Source organism: Phalacrocorax aristotelis, chromosome 3 (assembly GCF_949628215.1).
Source record: "Phalacrocorax aristotelis chromosome 3, bGulAri2.1, whole genome shotgun sequence".
NCBI classification, from domain to species: domain Eukaryota; kingdom Metazoa; phylum Chordata; class Aves; order Suliformes; family Phalacrocoracidae; genus Phalacrocorax; species Phalacrocorax aristotelis.
The window spans coordinates 88,423,730-88,447,460 of NC_134278.1; the positions used below are offsets into that span (position 1 = coordinate 88,423,730).

General features: G+C 39.8%; 1 long non-coding RNA gene across 1 annotated transcript in view; it reads left to right on the forward strand.

The window, feature by feature from the left end:
* The window catches only part of LOC142055025 (uncharacterized), a 184,662-nt gene that overhangs the window by 29,981 nt on the left and 130,950 nt on the right, over positions 1 to 23,731 (forward strand). The window contains exon 2 of the long non-coding RNA XR_012659770.1: positions 19,824 to 20,358. This is a non-coding gene — a long non-coding RNA (uncharacterized LOC142055025). The remainder of the gene's footprint in view (positions 1 to 19,823; positions 20,359 to 23,731) is intronic.

Genomic DNA, 23,731 nt, shown 5'->3' on the forward strand with positions numbered 1-23,731 from the left:
GTTTTGAAATTGTTGTGGGCTGTGAGCAAATCTCTTGGGCATAACTGAGAAGAAAGTGCTAAAACATGTCTCTTTAGCCCAATTATTTTTATGTCTGCATTGGAATGAATTTCCAGCTTCTGGAGCTTCTTTGATCATTCAGCTAGTGTCATTAAGTAATTATATTAAAAGGAGTATTCCTATCCTTAAATATTGCTGTGTTTGTCACAGATTTTTGGAAGCTAGAGAGCTGAAAGGATTCTGTCTGAATTCCCAGAACCAAAACATACATGTGTGCACAAATACAGTGACGCCAGTGCTGAGCGTCTTGACTTATTCTTTCTTGGTGTCCCAGTTAGAATTATTTTACTTTTCAGACAAGATTATTCTCAACTCTCCCAAAAGAGAAATGGTAATCCAGTTTTGTGGTTATTGAAATGATTTGCAAGTCTGGATGAAATTCAGATGGTAGTTTGGGCTGTGCAGAAGGATAAAATCTCAGAAGTTTAAAGGAAATGCTTTAATATTTATCTAAATGAAACTTTCTTTACCTTTAGTAATGTTTTTCATTCTTAAATAATATACTGTTTTTAAAATACTTTTGGAGCAATATGACACTTTCTTTCTACCCCAAAAAAGATTTTTGTATTTATTCATTTTTGTGGAGAAAAGGAAATTTGATTTCTGATCATCCTGAACCTATGTATTTTAAAACTTCCTTTCATATTCATGTAGCTGTAGTTAAATCTGCAAGGCTAGATCGTGGAGATTACTGAATGAAGGGGAGAATCAGAGGACATTGTCTCTGCAGAAGCTTCTCACTGCGTGGAGCTTGCTTCAGCTAAGTCAATTTGTTAGTTCATGCCTGCACCCAGTTGGATCTTGAGCCAAATCTACCCTGAAGGCCACCCACCTCGAGGTCCTGGCAGTGTCACATCTCTGTTAGTGTCTTCTTCAAGCTGGAGTCAGCATTCATGACCAAGCTGAAGCACCTTCCCATGCACAACCTGCAGGGCAACTTAAAAGCTGAGATTAAGAGAATAACCCAAGTGTAGCAAATGCATACACATCTCTTCAAGAGAGTGGTACTTTTGTAGAGCGATTACCAATGGGAGAATCTGTGTCTTGCTGCAAAGCAACTGTCCAGGAACTGGTAAAGATGTATGGTAAACGTCAGATCCTGATCCCAGAAATAACAGCCTGGCAGAGGCTTACTGGTTTCACCTGAGCACCTGCACAGGCTCAGCCCCCAGCGTCATCCCTCTGACAGCTGGGGGAAACATTGTGTTTTGGAAGAATTCTGGTTGCACACTTTTAAAGGGTGTAGTGTTAAGTGCTTGCTGTGAGCTTGGCCTGGTCTGGTCCCAAGCAGAAGAGTATTTGGAGAGGCAAAAACCCAGCAATTATTCCTACGCTGCCCCCATGCATGCGTTGCATAGAGAAGAGAAACAAACTGAATGTTTCAGCTAATGATAGTTAAACCTGCATAATATTACATGTTCATCAAAAGCTCATCTAGAATGTAATTTCTTTTGTTACAACTTTTTCCATTTCTTCTTTGTATTTTAGACACTTATATAATTATACTTACTGTCAAAGTGCTTTACAAATCGGGGGGGGGGGGGGGGGTGTGTGTGTGTATTTTTTTTTTTCTAAGGAGATTTTAAAAAGTTTGTGTAGCTAACTCATGTCTTTTAAAACTTCCTAATGAAATATACATCTAGACCGAGGTTAGTTTTGTAGATATTGGGCCATATTTCTTTTCCTCTTTCAACCTCATAATTGCATGACTTCTCCCTCACATTAGCGGGAGTTACACATTCATAAGGAGAAAGGAGTACATTCCCACCCTCTTGCTTTAAAATGTGTCCAGTAGATAATATGAAAGGCTTTCGAGTCCTAATGATATTTTTTTCCTAATGTTTGTTTTAAAAAAGTGTTCCTCTGCAGGGGGTTCATCCAAAACCCATTGAAGTCAGTGGGAATTTTTCCATAGAATTCAGTGAAGTTTGGATCTGGTCCTTAGACAGCTCCGGGAGGTAGCCTTCTCATTTTTTGCAGCTGTCCTTGGGGGTGTTGGAGGAGAGCTGTTGCTCTGTCAAGTCCACACAGTGCAGAGCATGCTATTGATTATAAAGCAGAACTTCTGCAAAATTTCAGCTGGAAGAGGGCAGGAGGTTCCGCCTAATAATCAATAGCACAATATGGCATTATAGCAAGGAATTGGCTTTTTAACAAACACTTTTAAAGCAACAAAGGAGATGAGATGGTTTTCATTTAAAGGGTGAACTCCCCTCTATTCTTGGGATTCCAGGCAGATTAGCCCTGCTATGTCCTCAAATGCTGTACGGAACATATTAATGATACTTTCTGTTCTCTTTGTAAAAGCAGCACCCAGACTACCTGCCTTTTTAAATGTAGGAGTTAGTCACATGTTTTTGCACCTTACAAAGCAAATTGACAATGGTGTGCCACACAGCAGCCTGCAAGTGAGAAATCTTGAAAAGTTAGAAACAAGATAATTTCAAGGGAAGTAAATTAGAGGAAGGTGGTGATCCTGTGTAGTAACTACTTCTTCCAGTTCTATGTTTTCACAGCATTCAGTGACATAGAAGTCCTCCACCACTCAAGTTTCGTATCTATACCACTGCTTATATGTTCAATATTTGCTTAAGTGTCTTATGAAGGTGGGTTTGTAAGGGCAGGCAATCCATGTGTACACTTAGAGGATGTTAAGGTAATGATCCTGATTCAGCCTCAGCTTTAATCTTGACAAAGACGCTTGGGCCCTTTCTGTTCCTGGCAGCTCCTGTACATGTTCCTGTCAAGGCAAATCTCTGTAAAAGTTTGCATGGAGTGGCTGGCTGCAGAAGTTTGCCAGCTGCGTGTAGCCAGATCTCTGTGCTTGCAAGGAGTCCCACTGATTTTTTGCCTTGTAGGCATTGCTCAGCTTCAGCGGTAGTTGTGAGGCGAGGGTAGAGCATGTCTTTGAAGAAATGTGTACTTGCATCTTCTCCCAAATGTTAAATGCATATTTAGGTTGTGGTGGTGTTGGTAATAACGCTATAATTAGTTAGGCACAGGGATAATTTTGTCCAATACAACATTAAAAAACCCTTGCTCCTCAACCAATCTTGTTGATAAGTAATGAAACACAATTGCATAGGGCCATGGATTTTTTACCTTTTCACTATTCATTAAAATACGTAACAAAGGCCCCCGAACCTCTGGATTCTGGTGTTAAGGTGATATGGGAATCTAAGGCTAAACAGTCGTTAGAAGGCAAATGCTCCATCATGATGATTTTCTAGAAATGAGTTATATAAAACATAGTAGTCAGGCAAGGCCATAATTCAGTTCCACTGAGTGCAGTCTTGTCTCAGTCAGTGGGCAACAGTGTATGGAGGGGCAGATTATAAGCACAGGGTGAGCAGATATTTCCTGTAAACATTCCCGCAGCCTACAGAGGTCTGTTGTGATGGGGCTTCCTGAAGTGCTAGCTTTTACTTAAAAATTGCTGCTGGGGAGTTTTTGTTTCCTCCAGCCCCCTAACTTCTGCGTTCATTTTTTTGGCTATTAGTGTTGATGGCTGTCTTGGGGCAGGACCTCCACCAAGGTAAGCATCTTCCTTTTGTCTTGGACCACTCCCTTCAAAGTTCATTTGGTGTCCGCCAACTCAGGCTTGGAAAAGACTGACCTTCCTCATCACCATCTTCCTGACAAAATTCCTCTCTTTCCAAATCTCTACATGTTAGGAAAGTGGGAGTTACAGGAATGAAGCTGAACCCTTTTACATTTGTATGTTGGCTTGTTCTGAAACAAAGCCATTATTTTGAAATGTTAGTGATTCTAATTACAGGAATCAGTAATGCCTGTGTATTATTAACTTGTACTTTTGTGCTAAAGAAGTTTCCTCTAACTTAAAGCACATTTATTTTTGAAATTTAGTCCTTGGCATTTATTTAGTTTTCACTTAGAAAACTGTAGGTGCATTATTACTGTCATTTTGTTCTCATCTGATAGAAAATTTATCCTATTTTTTTAATGTTCTTATTTATCCCAGTGATATTATGTACAATAGATTTGTTTGGATCTGTTTTGTATTTCTGCTTCTTAGGTCACCCAGTCTTCCATAACCAATTTCAAATTCCTCTAAATGTTCAAAACACTTCTCCTCTCCCTCTTCTATCTGGCTTAGGTGGAAATGGAATAGAGCTGATTAATGGTTTGGAGGGGGTGGGGTGGGGGTTAGGAGAAGGGACTGTGTGAAGCTTCTGATTACTTTAATTCCTTTCCACATAAAAGTGGAAAAAAAATTAAACTAATTCCCAAATGTAAAATCAAGAAAGCCACTGTCTCAGAAACAGAAAAGCTACCTGCTGGGTTCTGGGTAGATGGATGCAGGAGGCTGGCTCATCCTGGTGCTCCCCCAGGGGTGTGGTGGGGTGGTCCCAGGTGGTAAAATACACAAGTGAGATCCTTCAGTGGATTGGTGGTGTTCCTGCTGATCACTTACTGATTGACATTTATTTATTAGAGATGGGTTTGATGCTTGGGGCAGAGGAATACAGGTAGATGAGCACAGGTTCTGTGCTGTATCCTTGGTTGAAGGTTACCTGAGAAGCTGCAGCAATGGTTGAAATAATGCTTCCTGCTGCTTTGTGTGTGCTTTAAATCCCAGTGATGATAAAATGGTGCAGGTGTTGAGGAACAGATGTTGGTCGGTGCACCCCAGAGAGCCTGTGGTGCTCAGGGTAAGCTCTTCCCCAGCGACGGGAGGATGGGATGCTACAGCGCTTCTGAAGGCCTGGTGCCTTCTGCACCGCAGCTGAGAGTGCGTGTGTTGTGCTTCCAGAACGCTGCTTGGTTTCAACATCTATCTTGTGTGTATGACATACCATATTTAATATATGCATGCATCTGTATATACATATATAGTGTATGTATCTAACAGCTAGATATACAGTATGTTTTTGATTTAGTCTTTACCTTAATTTGTTTCTCTATCATACGCAGCTCTGTTCTGGTATGTTTGGCACAGTTGACCATGTTTCTGTTTCCCATAGATGAGTGTTTTTCACCATCTCTGAGAGGTATGAAGGGTCAATGTCTCTGGTTTTGTTCAAATGGATTTAGGGTGCCAGCTGGCATTGCTGATTCTTGAAGCTTGATACATATTTACTTGCACCTATAGATACATTTAAATGTCACTCCTAAGACCTTCTTCCCTCTCTGCTGAAGACATAAATGCTTTCTCTTTTTTCATCAATAGCTCTACAAAAGAAGGAAATTTATATTTAATGAGGGCCTGTCTCCTGGTGTTTACAAATTCCTCCGTGACGAGCCTACAGCACTAGCACATGGAGACATTTATACTCTAATAGGATTTACCTTTACAAATATCTGAAAACCTTTTAAAGCAGAGATTAAATTGTTTAGCTCAATATTTAATCTGTTACTTCCTCTTTAAAGATGCCCAGTGGAATTTGTCATACACTGAGCTGATAACACATAATATTGATCAGTCATAAACATAAAACAGAGAAATCTCAGGAAGTCTTCTGCAATCCTTTTCTTTTTAATTAAATTTTGATCTGAACTGCTTTTGATTAATTTTCTTATTTGTAAGTATGTGAATTCTGGGGGCCAGCAAGTTTCTTAAGTTGCCTGGCATTGGTCTCTGGTGAGTGGCTTAGCTCAGGAACAGTATGATTGCATTTTTATGGTTTTCAGATATTTAATAGCTTCTTCCTGTCATTTTCTGAATGAGTGAATAAGGTTTAGCCCTCTGGGAGCCAGCGCAGCATTGGAGAGTGGAGAAAATGACTCGGATCTGTGTACTTGACTGATTGCCTTAGTCTTAATTGTTCTCTTAATTAGCTGCAGTAGCAACTGCATCTGGGGAGAGATCATGGTATTGGTAAACAGCTCCACCTTGGAGCCCTGTGTAATGCCTTTTGGAAGCATGACAATGAGCTCTATCTCTGCTGAGACACAAACCTGCCAAATCTTCAGCCCCTCAGGTCTTTGGTCTCCTCATGTGATCTGTCACTCTCGTTTGTGAGATGCAGGCCCCCAGTTGTTTGTTCTTAAACAAATTAAGCTTTAATATGCCAAAAGCCACCTTTATGGAGCAGAAGGAGGAAGGGGAAAACAAAAGAGTGTTGGTGCAGGGTTGTTCAGACAACTTGAGGGTGTTTCCCTCTCTCCCACTTCTAATCTGGGATGTGCTTTGGGGAGTCAAGGCAGGCTTGAAATGTTTTATGGGAGGAAACCCAGGCAAACTGAGGTCAGAGAAGATGCCGCGTGTCAGAGCAACCTTTTTGCTGTGGGTGTCCGCTCAAATCATCAGCACAAGGTGCTGGTACAACCCAGCCACGGCCTCCAAAGGGACTTATTTGTCATGGCTGTTGAAAGCAAAAATATTGTTTGGCTGTTGAATTGACCACCAGTCCAGCCTCATTTCCCATCCACTAAGTGACTCTCTCTGAACCAAACTCTGGGACTTGCAAAGAAGGGCACCAGGTTTACGGTTGTGTTAAGATTTGTGTCATTTACTTCAGCTTTGTAATCTAGCCTTGCTACAGTTCAGATAGAGTGAAATTAGGCATGGTGGATTGCTGAAGCTGATGGTTTTAAGAGTATCTGCTAATTTCAGGAGCTTTCAGTGCTTAATATCTGTCCCAAGATAAAGCCATCCATTTAGACAGTGAGATTAAACTGAGGTTTTATTCATTACTGCATCCACACGGTGAGCACCTATTTCAGTGCCCATGGCATTTCATGCAACATGGCCCTGGCAGTAGAAAGTGTGAATTAATGTGATTTCTAAGCCTGACTGAGGCAGATTTGGTTCTGGAAACAGACAATGTCCAAAAATATTTGGTTATTTTTAATAAAGTTACTCTTTCTTTTCTTTAATCCTGCAAGCAGATAAGCCTACTGAAATATTACAATATTCCCTTTTCAATAAAGAACATATTCCTTTTTACATGCTTATTCAAAAGAAGAGAATACTGATGCATTGTTTGGTTTTGTTGCTGCCAAAAAGAAATGCATGGGAAGGCATGAAAAGACTTATTGCTGTCTCTCACCTGGCTTTCAAAAGACATATTTGTAAACTAGTGGGTATCACTTTCTTAAGTGCCATCAGTGCCAGAATTTGTGATTTCTACCCCTCACAGAGGTGTAGTTTTATAGTGTTGGCTGTTGTGTTAATGTATTATAACTAAAAACTGATTGCAAGATTACACTTAGTCTACATAGTTAATCTTATCCCTGTTTAGCAAGAATTTGTGGTTATTTTGCATTGCAGCAGTGTTGGCTTTGCAACACTTGACCTACAGAAATCTTTTAGATATCCTTCCTCCCAAAGCTTTTCTGTGCTGAGCTACCCTTCTTAGCCAGTACTGAATTGCGTTTGCCCTAAACTTCTGTTGAACCTCTTGCTGAACTTTTAGCTGTGGAAAGAAGGCAGGTTCAGACGAATAACGATCAGGTGATGTGTATGGGATAAAAAAGGCCATTTAGTAAGGTTTGTAGCAGTTAATTCTGAAATTAGTAGTGATGGTTAAACTACATTTTATTATATTAAGGGCAATAAAATTCTGTAGGGAACTATGTACGCCTGAGTCTAGTATCAGCAGTGGTTAAAGTTTTATGGCAAATTAACCCATCCTATGAAACAAGCAGAAATTAAATCTCGATAGAAAATTCAAGCTATTTAGAATCCTAAGTCTGGCTTTGAGTTTTAATTTCCTGTGGAAAACTGAAAGGACAAATCAGATTTAAAAAGAAATATTATTGAGGTGAAAAAACTAATGTATTCACTGTAACTGTAGTAAGTATCCTTTTTGCTGTTCTGTGAGCAGTGTAAGCATGAAAACCGTTTGCAGCTGCAACAAAGACATGTGAGGTAAGAGGACGTCCAACAGGTCACTTGAGTTTGGAGGAAGGTGGCTCCGAACAAGGCTGTCCTTTGCTTGTTCCTGCTTAGACCCTCTGATAAACCTGTGACAGATGTAGAGGTGATGTGGTATGCACTGAAAGAATAAATGAAGTGTATTCTGTATGTAGGACTCTGAGATTAAGATTAGTTAAGATGTGTAGAGTAACAGAGCTGAATAAAATATTGAATTCTGGCTTGGTGGCTTTGGGCTTTGTTTGTTTGTTTTGGTTTTGTTTTGCAGTTGGTTATTTTTGTTTGGTTGGTTTTTTTAAACACACAAACAAACAGAAAAATTACTTAAGTGCTCTGAGTTAACCATTAACCTTCCTCCCAATACAGCAAAGAAGTGTGCTTGGGGATGTGAAAGCTTTAAACAGTGTGATAGCAAATACGTGTTTGCGCGGTGCTTCTGCCATGTGATGCTGGAGGTTGGCTGTCGGCTGCAGAAGGGCTGATGCTGGTGCAGCTCCTGAAAGTGCCCACCCACAGGCAGAGAGCTGTTGCAGCAGGACTGTGCCTTGCCAAGGGGCCCTGTGGCCCAGCTTCTGCTGCTGATTGTTGGAAGGGGCTGCCTTCACAGGGTTTTGCCTTGGCCAACTGAGAAGCCTCATGAGTGGGGTTCCAGCTTCTTTGGGGAACTGTATGACAAAAGTGACCAAATGGGTTTCATGGGGCATGTCTATGCTTTTGATCCTCAGCATGATATGATTGAGTGGATTATTCTGAGGTGCCAGCAATTACAATGAATCTTAAATTGCTGGATGCCTTGTGTCTTCCCAGCGCTGTAGATACATAGCAAGATATGATTTTTATCTAATGCTGTTAGATGAAGATAGTGAAATAAAGGTATATAATAAGGAACTCGTGAGTGTTTGTAAATCAGTGCAGGAAGGTTTTTTGTATATATTCTCAAATACGTTGTACTGCACTTCCCAGATTTACAGCATACTTATTTCTATGTGTACACACTCTTGGAAGATGCTTCTGTCAGCTCATTCTCTCATGATGACTAATGAAAACATTCATACTCTACTATTTAAACCAAACCAAAATCTGAAGAGCCAGTGAGCAGACTACTAGCAATATTGTGCTGGTATAAATCCAGAGTTACCTCCACTGACTTCAGTGAAATTAATAATTGTTGAGGAAAGCTGTGGCGAGATTGCAATATGATCTAATATAAATACTACTATTAAAAGCCTTAGTTAAAAATCATGGGTTACTGAGTAATATGTTCTAAGAGCCATACAGAATTAGCAGCAATATAGCTAAAAATCCCTCTTTCTAGTTCTTGTTATCAAACTGAATTTACAGTTTGCTTTACATTTGCCCTATATTTAAGCTAATTTGGGCAAATAATGCTTTAAACATCATTTGTCTGGGTGAGTCAAGAAGGCTTTTGCTGGATATAGACACTTGTGCTTATTAGAATAGGCATTGCTGATGAATGAAACGGGGAACAGCAGTCATTAATTTATAGTGGGACTGGAGGTGCTTTGTGCAGGGACAGCATTACTAGCCCCAAAAGGTCGTGAACACAGAGGTTGACTCTAAGAAAAGTAAACAGGTTTGGATTGTAGGGTTTTGGGTTTGTAGTTGTGGTTTGTTTTTGTGGGGTTTTTGTTTGTTTGGTTGGTTGGGTTTTTTTGGATAAAGTGAGATGAGGAAATAGTTTGCTGGAGACGTGAGATCTCAGGCTAAATGCAGGCCTTGCGGGGGGAAGCTGGCTGCCTGTGGCCGTGTATTGCAGCTTACCACTCTGCATGTGTGCAGCTGGAGGAGAGCAGAGCCACAGCCCTGCCTCTGTGTGTCTCCTGGCTGGTGGGCCATGACCACCCTGCAGGTGCTGCTTCAGCCCTGGCATAGCCTTTGCTTCATTAGCTGTGTGACTTTCTCACATCTCAAGATGACTCTTCATGTAAAAGAGGTAAAAGGTGATGATTCAGAGAAGTTTTATCTTGCTATATAAAGCAGAAAGGAGCAATCCCATGGCACTGTGCCTGCATGGTTTCCTGGTTTCCCTGAACCCCTTTTGGATGTGTTTCTCTGTGCTGCTGACGTGGAGGTATGTTATTAAACCCATGGTGTTTGGAGATCTCAAGGGCCAAAATCATCCTCTGGCCTCAAGGGAAGCTGGAGTTGCTGCCTGACAGTGTATTCATAGATAATCCAACATAAGAAAAGGGTACTGCTGTTCTCCCCTGCTCAGCCAGTGGGCCAGCATCAAGGTTGCATCCAGAAAAGATGATACAATAGCATCAGAGTAGTAACATAAGGTATTTTTTCTCTTTACCCAGCTTACTGTATGGGGAGGGAAACTGAGGCTTTGAAATCAAAATTTACACTGCCACCTAGTGCAGGAGTTTAGGAGAGGGAGACCTGTGTGTGGTTGTCCTTAAATTGAAGGAGTTTGCCCAGCTGAATTTCACATTCACATGTTGTTTGTTTAAATGTTACCGTATTAAATGTTAATAGGATTTGGCGTTATGTGTCTAAACTGTGTGACCCATCTAGTTGACATTGTAAGCACATGCTCTGTACATGGCTGAGCATATTGTTCAATAAATAATAAAGTGTTATCAACATCATTAAACTCCTTCCTCTGATTACTAAAATAATCTGAAAGCATAAAGGAAATTACTTTGTGCACCAGTTCCTGTGTCTTGCTGGTGTCAGAAATATTGCTTATTAGCAGCTGACCGCCTGCAGCACTTCTGAAAATGCCAGTCTTTGTTAGAAGTTTTGCACTATGGGAAAAATGCAACTCCTGACTGCAGCCTTTCCTCTGGCTGCTCTGAGCAGGGTAGATGCAGATGTCTCTCTTTTGGAGCAGCTAGAAATGGACAAATGGTTTTTGGGCAAATGATGTGTATTGGAAAGAGTGATTTCCATATAAATGGTATTGACTTCACATTCAGCTTTGGAGATTAAGGAGAAAGTGGGGGGAAGAAAAAAGCAGAGTGGATGCAATGATGCCAAAAACAAAGGAAGAGCAAAAGGGGAGGCTAAAAAAACATGAAGGAAGAAGGGGGGAGAGGAGGAGGAGAGCAGAAAAATAGGAGGGGAGTGGGAAAACCCAGTGGGGCAAAAATACACACCCACATCTCTGTGTTAGTTTAGTTTTTGAAAACTCTTTTTGGTAATGTTTATTGCATGAACTTCACTATAGCTGGAAAAAAACCTGTTAACTCTTACCAACTTCCGGTAAGATATGCGTGTGTGTGTGGAGCCACTGGATTTGAATTGTAGGAAAATACTGTCTTCAAATATATAGTCTGTAAATTTTAACTAGAGTCGTGGAGCGTAGTGACTCGACATGTACTACTGACATTTTACTGAATGGCTGCAATATCTGCTGCCTTCTGTTCAGAATATCTGAATATCATATCCTTCTACATCGGTTTAATTTAAACAGCCATCCCCAGTCTGATATGTTTTACTGGCTTTTTGTGACATTCAGAATAGTACCGAGTTTCTGGGAGGATACTTATCAGAAAGTATTATTTAGGTTATAAAAAGGAAAAATGTTCCTTTATAATGGAATTTTTGCAGAGCTTTGCTACCCTGTTTATGTTTGTAAAACATTTTCTTGCCGAGTGAGAAACGGCTGTATTGGGAAACAGCCACACTAAATACACCAGTTTTTTATTAAAAAAATAATAAATAAAGCAAAAATTGACAGTCAACCCTTGATTTTTGGGAATGCCAATTATGTTATGAGCATAGACACAGATTCTTTCCCTCCCTGTGGTCTGGAAGCAGCAGAGCCGTGTTTTGCGGGTTGCTGTTCTCCCTGGTGTGGGTTTGGTGTGTGTTCAGGGATCCCTGTGCTCCACAGTCAGCAACGCTGCAGATGTTCTTTCTCTGTTGCGTGCTTGTTTGTGTCCCAAATAATGGATCATGCAGTTAACCCTATTCTCCTTTTTCTGGATTATTCCACTATGTTGTTATCCAACATATTGAGAATTCACAATAGCTTAAAGTGGTATTTCTAAACCAGTGACAGTAATCATAAATGTTAGCTGCAAAGACAGGAGATATAGCTTTATCAAGAAGGGGAGGGAAAAGCCCTTTTGCTGCTATTTGTGATCTTGTGTTATGAACCTGCTGCTCATTCCTAGAAGTCAAAGTCCCTTACCCTGGCTTTCCATCTTACTCCTTGCTGTCCATCTTAAGCCCAGATCAGTCTACTGTGTTTATTCTCCAGCCCAGAGAAGTTACCTTCATTACAGACCTGGGCAACTGAGACAAAATGAGAACAAATGGACTCTAAGTTGCCGAGCTCATACAGAAAGTCTTGGAGGGGAGGGCATGCCTTGTAGGGCATTCTAAACAATGTATTAAACACCTCTTTCTTATCCCAACTTTTAAAGAGAATAAAAAGCTGATTATGTTCCCAAACCTGTTTTGCATTTGTTTCCACGAGTAAGTGTTAATGTATGCAGTTATAGTTAGATTTTTCTGAGGCAGTCCATTAATTGGAGGTTTCCAAAATCCCTCTCACATATCACTGTGCTTGTAAAGTACCCCACATTTCCCTTTATGGTAAACCAAATTTGGACTAGATTATGGCATAAATGACCTCAATCTCTTTCTGTCCTGTGCTTGACTACTTCTAATGAAACTATAGTGAACTGATACACTTTTAATTTACACTGTGGCAATAAAATTAGTCAGAGTGTAATCTTCATAGTGATTAACCAAAAGAGAAACCTAAAGTGGAAGATCCAGATCTGAGTGAATAGTTGATTCACAATGAATAATTTATTCAATAAATTGTTTGTGCAGATTGCAGAATTCTCTGATTTATTTGCTATAGGAAGTTGCTCACAAAGTTCTCCAATTAATAATTCATTGTTTTAAGATTGTTCATAAATACTTGGTTTTGTGCACTCATGATTTGCAATTCATATTTTATCTTTGTTAGTATTTTAGCCTGCTGCTTGGTCAGACAATCAGCTCTCCTAACTAATAAATGTAACTTGTGAATATTGCTGTTCTATTTTCAGGTGGAAATAGACATGTTATATGTGTTGTTTTTTACTTAAAATATAATACATTCAATATTTGATAACTTGTGCTATCCATGTCTAAGGATCAAAGTTTGAGTGTATGAGTAGGCATTCAAATCCAATTTCCATTTGTCTATTACATTAAGGATGGATGATACAAAAGGTCAGTCAAATCAAAGCCCCAAATGACAGCAAAGGCAGCCAAAGAAAAAAAAATTCTGTGTCACTACATTTAAATGCGCGGTCATGGACAGCTTCCCCCCACCTGCCGCTGTCCATTCAGCGCTACAAGAATCATCCTCAAGTCAGCATAAAAGTCTTTATTTGTCATTAATTCACAGGATGATAACAAAGGTGACCGAGGTTTTTCTCAGTGTTTAGGACTGAAGACGTACTTGGTAACATTTTGGTTTTGTAGTGGCCTTTACATATCTGAAGATGAAAATCTGGTACTGTTGAAGATAAGAGCAATCATTGTGCTTTTTTGTTTTCTTTTGGGTTTAGATTTAAGAATAATGACTGATTATCAAGGTAGTGTAATAATTACATTTACGTAACCTGAGTAACCTGGATTCTGAAAACTCAAATACTGTTAAATATGTATGTTTGTTTGGTTTTTGTGTTTGGTTTTTAATGCGTGCTTACTGCCAGTATCTGGCAGAACATTGTCATTCTGAGCTTTTGGAGAGGAATTTCCTCTGTCTATGACAGACCAAACTTTCTGGGTCTTTGAATGTCTCCAAAGCAAATCTCACTTCTAGTGTGTTTGATCAGAAGCCAGAATGTTTCCTGAGATCTGGTAGGAAGAAGAGGTGTGTTAAAAATTTTGTTCCAGGTGTTTGGAAAAGAGGTCAGTGAATGTGTGCACAGAAGACTTCTCACAATGATTCTGATTAGCTTCCTACTGAGCCAGAAGAAAAGGTGTAGCATCTTTTTTACATCCAAATTTGAATCCCTGGTTGAATAATATTAATTTTAGATAAGACTGGCTTAACTTACTGATGTCCCTTTTCTTTATTTTGTCAAGAACAGATTTAATCAGATGTAATAATTATATAAACAAATGTCCACACTGGGCCAACACCCATCTCTGACTGAAGGTGTGTTTGGGATACGATGGCCTACACTCATTCAATGTAAATGTTCCTGCAATTCTGATCATTACTTTTTTTTTTTTCTCCCCCACTGACTTTCCTTTGTGTTATCTTTGGAAGTGAATTAATAATGTTGAAAAGCTTTTAAAAAACTATATTGTTTTAGTGATTATATTATCAAAATTCCTCTGGGATATCCTTGCCTCTTTCTCCTTAACATGCTACCTCCCTAGCTCCCCCTCCCCCTGCTCTCTGGTGTTTTTTCTGATTCTCTGAGAGAGCAAAGTAAAACTTAAATAATAGTTGACATCATTTTATTGGACTTGTGCTCAGATTCTGTCTATTATTCATGCAATCTTTCTTATTTTCCTTTTTCATTCACCATTATATTTTATTTACTTTAATGAACTAGATGCTGGGCTTCAGCCTGAGACTGTAGAGAGAGACCTGGCGTGCTCTCAAACTATTGTTTTACTGTGGTTGAGATTAACGTCATCAGGATTTTCCTCTCTGTTATTTGTTAAATCTCTTCTTTCCTCTCTTTTCCCTCCCTCTCTCATGTATGAGAAGTACCTTAGTGATGGTAATGAAATAGAAGCTGCACAAAAATGGCAAATACAGGTTTGGGGATTTTTTTTATTTCCCCCTTTGCTTAAGGAGACAATGTCAAGTGTAGCAGACCTGCAATTTTACTTGTTTCTCTTCAAGTCTGAGTTGGCTTTTAGCAGAGGAAATGTACATATAAGCTGGGCTTATGTGTAAATTCCCTAATTCTCATTTTAGGCAGAAATTTCTGGTCAGCAACACTATCATGTAGAAGTAGCCCTAGCTAATGAAGCCAATATGTGTATGTGGTGTTAGTAAAATGGTGACAGAGGACAATTAAAGGCCTGTATCTCGGCTACAAAGGCTAGAATGGAAATGAAATTGCCTTTGCAGATCCCAACTGCAGAGCAAGTATGTCTTTTTCTCAATTTTTTGAGCTAAATGTGCAGTTAGGGCTGTAGTCAGCCAGCTTAAAGCCTACCACCTGCCTTTTGCTGGCTCTGGGCCTTCAGAGGTGCCTATCCAGTAGGAAACACTACTCAGAGTTTTAGACAGCATTTATGTAGTTTTGTTTTGTCCCAGCATGCATAATTTTGCAGAAAGGAGTATTTGGGCGTAAAATTTGGTATTCATGGGATAACTTTTGTCTGAAAACAGTGTATTCCATGTGTCTAGAAATGTGGAGTATCTCATTTTTGGTTGATGGCCATGAAAATGAAGAGGATTTACACCTGGGACTTTGAAAAATATTTCAGTTTTGCTAGGTATTAACAGCAAAATGAGGCAGGTGGGTTGACTGCAATAGCTAGAACAGGGGTTCTTTCCTAAAACGGTCTTCAACCTGTACATCCCTCTTTTTAAAGGTACCTGTCTGTGTTGGCTTTTTCTGTTTTGGAGGCAGGATATACTGTATCAAAAGTCTTCAGTGCTGGAACAAAAAGGCATGCTGAGAATGTAATGAAGTCCAAGGCACAGTTTCTCTCCAAATGAAGAAATACTTTTTGGGTTTTTTTTGGCTTTTTATCAAATAAGAAAATACCAGATTCTCAGGTGGGTTCCAGTGGTCTCAAGCCATTTAAATCAAGGTTGTTTTGTCTCTGTTTTCAAGGAACTTGATTCCTAGTGAATATACCTCAGCACATTCAGGAGTGTTGATACACATTGCCTTTTTCTGTTGAACTACTTTGCTATCTGAAATTTCAGTCATTGTGGAAAAGTATTTTTGAATTTGTATTTTCCCAGTGTTAGTCTTTATTCTTAACCCTTCTTGAGCTGGGAAGACTTTTGTATTGGTCCCAACATGTGGATCTCAGGCTGTGAAACTTCCTCAGAGATGACCTTTGAATACCTGGTGAATCCATCCTCGCTCATTTTAGCACAATTAGGGCCTTGGATGTCTGTTCTGATTTATCCTTTGGAATTACCCTTTTTCCCCAGCCACTGTACCTGGGATAGACAATATTAAAACTCTTCATCTTTAGGTTTGCCAGCCCTCTGGAATAGCATGAGTGCAGATCTTGCAGTTGGATGTGGACTGAGTTGCAGATGCGTTGTGAAGGCATCAACCCCAACAGAGGCTTTAAGAAAGTTCAGTGTAATCCACAGACTTCTGGAAAGCATCTCAGAAGGACTCTTTGGAGGGGTTGTTTTGAGAGGGGTGACTGGGTGGAAGATCTGTCAGGTGAGGCTTTCCTTTGTGATAGCTTCTTTGCAATGTGATTTCACAAATTTTGATTCTGCTTGCAGTGTCAGGTGGTATAGCATACCTCTCTCCAGTTCTTCTGTGTGCCAGTACTGTGGGAGGCACTGTTCAGATAAGTATTTGATTTTTTACAGCAGCTGTCTATTGAGTTTTGCCATCTACAGCTTTGTCTTTGGTTTGATCTGTAATTCCAATTGAAAACTTGATCATAATTGATCTGTACTGAAACTAGACCAAACCTGTTACTCAGGAAGAAACTTAGGATGTAGCCTTCAGGTTTCTGCCTTCAAATGGCAGCGTTAAAGATAAAAGTAAGGTAATGGTGTGTGTTTGTTTGTTTGTTTTTATTAAGTATATGTTACTTTGGGCTTGGCGCCATGTAGTTTTCAGCTCTTAATGGCTTGGCTTGATTCTGAATACATTCGCAGGGGTATTACAGCCACCTTTAGTAATCCCTTGAGCAAATCAGGACGTCCACCAGAGTGGTCCTTACCGCTAGCGCTTCAAATTGTTAAGAGGGAGTTCTCCCAAACGCTTCCCTTGGGGTGAAGCACGTTACTACCATGGCTCAATGGATCCTCTAAGAGGTTGTATGGCACTTTTGGCCTGGGCACGCAGTTGCAGCTGACATCCATCAGATGGCATAAGACAATGGAACAACATGCAATTACAAAAAAAGTGCAATTTTTTAGTCTGTAATGGATTTAATGTAAGTGGTGCGAGGGAGTGACTGCAGCAGTTGTTGTAGTAGTATTTCTAGTAAAACAAAAAATGCCATTTGCACATTGACTCTGTTTGCGGATAACAACCTTCCATCCATATGTTTCTGGCTTATCCTTGCAGCTCATTTTCTAAATAAAGTTGAAACCTAACTAATATGCTATTGGGCCTCTTGCTGTTTCAGTTTGTCAGACTTGCCAATAAAAAGGCCTGTGTGTGATGGCTTCATGCTTTTGGTATGTGTCAGAAACAGTTCTATGCATATACATTATGAAATTAGGGTTTAATTTTTGTTGTGTAGCCATAAAAATTAGATTATATAATTATTATGTTTTCCTTTCTTATCTTTTAGATTTTTAATATAATTTTTGAGGATGCCACAGGGCACTCCTGCTGTGAATTAGCTGCAATATACTCTCTTAAACAGATAAACATCAAAGAGCAGTAATGTTTTAAAATGAAGCAACCTGCATTCAAAAGCCAATTGCTTTATGTTGTAGATCTTGAATGCTTCAGCTGCTAAAAGTGAATGAGGTTTCTCAAGGTCGCAGAGGAGTCACATTACTGGGATTTTAATGCATCAGGGGTTATTCTAGTGAAGTTGCTAGCAAAATCCATTGATTTTCATAGGAGCAGGCTTCCTTCTTGTGTTTTGTGGGTGGTTTGGTTTTGTATTTGGGTTTGTTTTGTTTTTTTTTTTTTTGTGTTCCTCATGGAGATTATAAAGATGTGAAGAGATCTGCTATTACCATGAATCCTACAGTTGTATTTAGACTGTTAATATTGAAGGGATTAATGAGACTTATCCACATCTTCTGGGCTCTGTGGCAACATCTGGTAAAGCAATTGATTAGCTACAAACTTCAGTGGGAATGTTAACTAAGTTAGGAGTCAGAGATATTCTCCTTCTTAATTAGATTAGAGGATTTACAATAGGCTGTCATTCACTTTGAACCTAGAGCTGCCACCAAGAACCTGAAGTAGCCAAGTCTAGTTCAAATGCTGTCAATGTTGCAAGATGTCCTAAATTTGGATTGTCTGCATTTCTGGACATCTGCTTTATATAGCTAAGACACTTTACTTCCTGGGGCTAAGGCTGCTTGGAAAAAACAACTCCTGACAGTACTGTGAATGCAGTTTCAGAAAAGCAGGCACCCATGTAATCCCAAAAATACTCTGTGGAGGTTAATAAGACCTTGTGCATAGAGTGGAGGGTGTTCAGGGTCTTTGCATCAACAGTTATGTTTGCACTGAGCTCCTCAAGAATCCTCCTCCAGTTTTCAACATATCCGTGATAACAGTTGTGCTTTGGAGGTGCAAAGGGAAAAATATTTATATTTGGCTGTGCAGCTACATTTGGTTCCTCTATATTTTTGATGTCGCTTTAGCTGTTTTGCCTCTTTCATATAGTTTTCTGGTGATCCGAGCTCCTGAAACAACAGTTGGTAAATTGGTACTTGTCGTTATTGTTTAGTTTTAACTTGAAACTAGATTTGAGGGTGAGGCAGAAACAGAGTTGAATGAAGTTCCCTATTTCTTTTTACTTAAAACCTGTGTTGAAAGACCCAACCTCTTCGATACAGTAATTATAGGGTTCTATCCTTAGTGATGTTAAAAGACTCCCTTTAGTGTATCTGTTTGATCTTGAGCTGTGAATTCCCTTTCTTTAGTGGGTGTAACTGTAAACAAGAGGATTAACATTGCTTCAGTGATGTTTTGCTTAAGTGAATAAAAGTTGAAAGGGTGTCTTGAATATCTGTAGAAAGCTTTGTGTGTCGCAGGGTTTCTGTTCTATATGTATGCACAGTGCACCTTTCATGCTGAACTTCAGTGATGCTTTAAAGTTTGAGAAGTTCACTTTAAGCTTTTTATATTTTGGATGCTTTTGTGGAGCATTGTGAGCAGGATGCTCTGTCTTTGTGGTAGTGGGGGACCACAAAGAGGCTGTGAAGTTCCACTCTATTATATCCGTCCTTTTAGCTACGTAATTTTGTTCGAGACCTACCATGGAGTACAGGATTCCCACTGTAAAATGCGTGACAGATTTTAGGCTTTTTGATACTGCAGGGATGGCAAGTAGTTACCACACCAGGGATGTGGAAGTCATAAACCACTGTCTTCCATTGGTGCTTGGCACGCAAGCAGAGGGAGAACTGTTTGTTGAAGGGAAGGGCCACATGTACAATGATGCTCTACCATGGCTCAGCGCCTCTGTGTGCTGTGCATCTTGTCCATAAGGCTCCTCATATATTTTTTTGCAGGACTCTGAAAAGGAAAAAGAAAATGGGGAAGAAAAGCATGAATAATTTCAGTGCAGTCCCTACCTAACATGGAGAGGCTCCTGTGTCATGCCGTCAGCTGGGAGAAGAGAAGGACCAGCATCCCTAGAAACTTGTCCTTCCTCTGCAGGACTCCCACCTGCTGCTTATCCACCCTTCAGCAGATGAAATTTAATGTTAGAGCACCCTCTGTTTGCATGCAGTTTTCTATCAGGACTTTGTTTAATTAGAAAATACAGACCTCCTCCCTCCGCCCAGTTTCCCCAGAAAAACCTAATATCATTATTCCTTTTTTTTTTTTTTTTAACCTTTAACTCAGCCTAGATTCTTACTGTACAGGGTGCCTTCTTTCTATGGCATGATTGTATAGAGGGTTTCCCTGTTACCTCTTACCTTAATCTGATGTTACACTCAGCACTTGTCAGTGTCAGAAATTACATCTGCCTCTTTAGTTGTGGCAGGAGCCCAAACCATGTCTCTTGGATGGGACTCCTACATGATTCCTTTCCAGGTTGTCAGTTAAGCCTGTTGTTTTCATTTCAGTGCACCTGGTTCTTCTGATCTGAAGAGGATACTCTGCTCTGCTCTGAAGCAATACTTTCAGGAGGACAACAGCAGTTAAGACGCGGGCCCTATTTCCCATCTGAATCCTGCAGGCGAAGAAATGTTCACATGCTATTAATTTTTTCAAGATTTTTTAAGAAAGTGCTGCTATTGAACTAGCAGGGGATCTTTCTTCTGTGACCTTTGCCAGAGCAACTGATTGGTGTGCCCCAGCTGCAGGCCATAACTTTCTTGGGAAAGTTGTAAGAGCATATGAAAAGTGACCATCTTCTTTCCTAGCCCTTACTGACATGTACAAGCTTTTCCTGGCCTTTCCAGCTCCAGTGTGGAAGGGGTTGTTTGTTTTCTTTTTAAACGTTATCCTGCCTTCCTCCATTTTTAATGAAGCTGTATATACATGAAGACTTGCTGCGTATTCAGCATGGCACATGGATGGAGTGGCCTCTTTGAACTGCTTTTGCAACAATGGATTCTGCTTGACTGATAATGAAACCATGGGATAGACCTCAGGGAGGTGAGTCATATGTTAATTTGTTCTTGAAAGTTTCCTTGGTATGTTAAAGGCTATGATTTTTCAGAAAAAGAATCTTAATATTTTTTTTTTAAAGCTACTTCCTTGGGCCATGGCAGATGCTGTTTTGGAATGGCACCCAATGAGTTGTTCTAATGTAGTCCAGCGCTCGGTTGGCATTCTGCAATTGTGCGAATATTTTTGGCGGTACTTTTACCGCAAAGATATTTTATTAAGTGCAGCACATTGTTATACACATGTGGTGCTATGGAGCTCCAGAATATGCATGGGACATAATGTTGAGCTGCAGAAACACAATAGCTATGAGTCACTGGAATCCCTTGTTGGTCACAAGAGTTTGAACAACTGCAGTGGTAATCTTTTGAGACAATGTATAACTCCAGTGGTATTTGCTATCTGCTCTGTGGTCTCCCTCAGTTAGCTGCTTGATTGGCTTGGCTTTGTGAGTATTCTAATCATGTTGGCACAGTCACTTTGATTAACAGCGACATGCAACTTGCAAGTCTCTGGGCTTGTGCTGACCTCAATAAAGTTGTGTGCTTTTTCTCTTTTCAAATTTCATCAGCTTCCTGAGGGCACAAGAAGTGCTTTGCACAGTTTTCCACAGTGGTTGGTGAATATTGAAGTGTGGGGTTCAGAGGAGTACATCTGCTTCTCTTTATCTTGGAGGCTGAGAAAAGGAAAGAGTAAGGAAAAAAAATATTAAAAACAATGAGAGAAGGGAGGAGTACAGGATTCTTAAATCTGTGTTATTTTTTTCACAGCCTTTCCAAAAGGTCCCAGTCAGTGTTAATCATCAGTTTTAGTCCCTTCTTTGGTACACAAGAGTAGTCCATCAATGTGACTTCATTTATGGCTAATCTGGCTAATCTTCACCTGCTACTTCTGCAGGATGTTTTTAAGAGGCATGCTGAAAGCACTCCTGATCTTATTTAATTTCTGTAATGCTCTGTCTTATGAGGGAGAGGGGGGTTGCTTTTACAGTCAGATAAACAGCCTTGCAGGTCCTTTGGCAAAATGGGTGAAAGCTTAATTCCCATTATTTCCCAAACCTGAAGAAACAGAAGTTCAGTATCTCATTTTATACTTTGGGAAACTGATGGGACATATAATCCCTGTGGTGCTTTTAGTAGTGGTTATTCCTCTGCACATTGACTCTTGACCATATTCCCCAGTCCTCTGCTGGTGTTTTCTAAGGATATACATTTTCAATAGCTACCACCTACTACCATGTGGTCCTTGAATACTGTCTCCATCACTGAAAGTAGTAGTGTCTTCTAAAAGACAGCTCACAGGCTCGCAGCTCAGTCAAGCCAGTGGGATATTTAATTTAAATACTGGGAAATACAAAATGTCCAGTGCTTAAATTTGGAATAAGATAAGATTTTGGAGGGGAGAGATTCACATCTGTCCAAAGATATTTATTTCTTTTTAAAATATACTTTGGATGGGGTAGCGTTCCCAGCTGTTGAAAGTGTTTTAACAACAGTTTGTAGACCTGTGCAGTTAAATTTAAGGTAGTTTCCAGGATGTATTTAACTCGTGTCTTTGTTTCTGAAAACCTGAAGCTTGTTTCTTGGATCCCTCTTTCCACTTTAATTCAGTCCTGCCTTGCCTAACAGGGGTTAGTAGATCAGATGCTCATTTCTAGGTAGTCATCCTTCAAACTCTAAAACTTTCCCATCCCCTCTCTGTGATGATGATGATGAAGTTGGGGGTCTACCTCACACTTCTATTCTTCGTCGAAAAAAAAAATTACTTAAAATACACCATAACACCTGCTTCCTTGACCTGCTTTGCTATAAGCTCTTTTTATAAGACCTCTGACTAGTGGTAAAGAAGTGAAGGATGCTGAAGTTACTGTGCCATATGGGACATCAGGTGAATGTGCCAAAGAGGTGAACCCATCAAGGAGGCTGCTCACAAGTGAGTAGTTTCCTATTGTCACGATTTCACCTATTTACAGTTGTCCTCCAATTCATCCAGTTTTTAAGTCTTTAAAAATTCCTTGTTATTTAATCAGGACTTGTAATAGTAATTTGTTCCTGTCCAGAATAACTTTTATTAGTGACTACTTTGCATATTCTAGCAATAGGATCTGCATTTTCAATCTTTTCAGGCAAAGGAAGAGAATCACCTTTTTAACTTGTTTTGCCTCTTGGTAAAGAGACTGATAGTTCATTTTTCCTCTTTGATTCTGTCTTTCTGTTACCTTCTCCTTTTCTCCCTTCATTCACAAGAACATTTGGATTTATGTCTTCATTTTAGTTTTTATTGTCAAGTTATAGAAGCTACTGTCTTACCATACATATTAATTTGACATTGTTAATCCTATACAAACACATTTGTGGTATTGACTATTTAGGAGTACAAATCTTTAAGTACATTAGTGCAAACAGGCTTTGTTCACCTGTTAGTCAAGAAGTCATTATTTCACTTGACTCTCCTTAGTCACTACTTTTTGCATATGATACCCACTTTTGTGCTCTAATTTATTGGAGTTAGGGAAAGTTAAGCACACAGTAGCTGTGAAAATAGTCTTATTTTGAGCTACGGGTGCCATTACATCTTTAAGCAGGCAGATTCTTTGCCTTTCTGAGTACTCTAGCTCTAAAATGAGGTATTTACTTTGAAGGGAACTCGTGTAGGTGTAAGACACTTGCATATGGTAAGAGAAGCCACATGAGTAGCTGTACCAGAAAATAATTCTTTCTTTAAGGAAAGTCCAAAAAATGGGGGAGAGATGGAGTTTTCTTTTGGTCTCTGCATGTTTTCAAAATGAACCCTAAAATAATATGAACCCTAGAAACAATATTAGAGATTGTGGTGGTGGTACTTAATGCCCTCTGCTGTCCCTCTATGCTGCCTCTGCTTGCCAGTACTTCCTTGCTTAAGTTAATAGATCATTCACCTTCATAAGAGTGTTGGAGGGCTCCTCCTGGGGATGCTTCAGAGAAGAAACACAACAGGAACTTCTGCTTTCTGCAGGAGTCTGTCTCATCCCACAGAATAGAAGAGCCCAGGGGAATCTACATGCATAAATTCAGAGGATGTGGGTATCCTGTAAAGTTTGGTTTTGTTGTGTGATGGTAGCAGATTTGCACAAGGACGACTGTGGCAGAGTTGAAGGCATTATTTGTTTTACCACCCGTCTGTGAAGTTGATGTATGAAGATGTCTCAGAGGGTATAGAACTGTGAGCCATTGCAGAGAAGCCCTCAGAGAACCCTGTTGTGACTTAACAGAGAAGTGCCCAAAAGAATAATTGGCTTCAATTTATTCTGACCCTTTTGGAAGATATTGGGCAAGAGTAGTTTCCCAGTGAGGGGAGGGAAAAACGAAGAAAACTTGGTTTG